The sequence below is a fragment of the Cervus elaphus genome, chromosome 15 (assembly GCF_910594005.1).
Source record: "Cervus elaphus chromosome 15, mCerEla1.1, whole genome shotgun sequence".
Classification (NCBI taxonomy): domain Eukaryota; kingdom Metazoa; phylum Chordata; class Mammalia; order Artiodactyla; family Cervidae; genus Cervus; species Cervus elaphus.
Genome location: NC_057829.1, coordinates 3,798,477 through 3,800,180, shown reverse-complemented (window position 1 = coordinate 3,800,180; position 1,704 = coordinate 3,798,477).

Genomic DNA, 1,704 nt, shown 5'->3' with positions numbered 1-1,704 from the left:
ACTGGTTGGATCTCCATTCAGTCCAAGGGACTCTCAAGAGTCTTCTCCAACACCACAGTTCAAAAGCATCAATTCTTCAGTGCTCAGCTTTCTTCACAGTCCAACTCTCACATCCATACATGACCACTGGAAAAACCACAGCCTTGACTAGGTGGACCTTTGTTGGCAAAGAAATGTCTCTGCTTTTTAATATGCTATCTAGGTTGGTCATAACTTTCCTTCAAAGAAGTAAGCATCTTTTTAATTTCATGGCTTCAATCACCATCTGCAGTGATTTTGGAGCCCCCCAAAACAAAGTCTGTCACTGTTTCCATTGTTTCCCCATCTAGTTGCCATGAAGTGATGGGACCAGATGCCATGATCTTAATTTTCTGAATGTTGAGCTGTAAGCCAACTTTTTCACTTTCCTCTTTCACTTTCATCAAGAGGCTTTTTAGTTCCTCTTCACTTTCTGCCAGAAGGGTGGTGTCATCTGCATATCTGAGGTTATTGATATTTCTCCCAGCAGGCTTCATTCCAGCTTGTGCTTCTTCCAGCCCAGCGTTTCTCACGATGTACTCTGTATGTGAGTTAAATAAGCAGGGTGACAATATACAGCCTTGACGTACTCCTTTTCCTATTTGGAACCAGTCCGTTGTTCCATGCCCAGTTCTAACTGTTGCTTCCTGACCTGCATACAGGTTTCTCAAGAGGTAGGTCAGGTGGTCTGGTATTCCCATCTCTTTCAGAATTTTCCACAGTTTATTGTGATCACCACAGTCAAAGGCTTTGGCATAGGCAATAAAGCAGAAATAGATATTTTCCTGGAACTCTCTTGCTTTTTCAATGACCCAGCAGATGCTGGCAATTTGATCTCTGGTTCCTCTGCCTTTTCTAAAACCAGCTTGAACATCTGCAAGTTCACGGTTCATGTATTGGTGAAGTCTGACTTGGAGAATTTTGAGCATTACTTTACTAGTGTGTGAGATGAGTGCAGTTGTGCGGTAGTTTGAGCATTCTTTGGCATTGCCTTTCTTTGGGATTGGAATGAAAACTGACCTTTTCCAGTTCTGTGGCCACTGCTGAGTTTTCCAAATTTGTTGACATATTGAGTGCAGCACTTTCACAGCATCTTCTTTCAGGATTTGAAATAGCTCAACTGGAATTCCATCACCTCCACTAGCTTTGTTCGTAGTGATGCCCACTTGACTTCACATTCCAGGATGTCTGGCTCTAGGTGAGTGATCACACCATCATGATTATCTGGGTCATGAAGATCTTTTTTGTACAGTTCTTCTGTGTATTCTTGCCACCCCTTCTTAATATCTTCTGCTTCTGTTAGGTCCGTACCATTTCTGTCTTTTTTGAGCCCATCTTTGCATGAAATGTTCTCTTGTTATCTCTAATTTTTTTGAAGAGATCTCTAGTCTTTCCCATTCTGTTGTTTTCCTCTATTTCTTTGCATTGATCCCGAGGAAGGCTTTTTTATCTCTCCTTGCTATTCTTTGGAACTCTGCATTCAAATGGGAATATCTTTCCTTTTCTTCTTTGCTTTTCGCTTCTCTTCTTTTCACAGCTATTTGTAAGGCCTCCTCAGACAGCCATTTTGCATTTTTGCATTTCTTTTCCATGGGGATGATCTTGATCCCTGTATTAAAAATATTTTTTCTGATTGTTTTATTAGTTTTATTAATTCTTTTATTATTTTATTAGTTTTATTAGAAA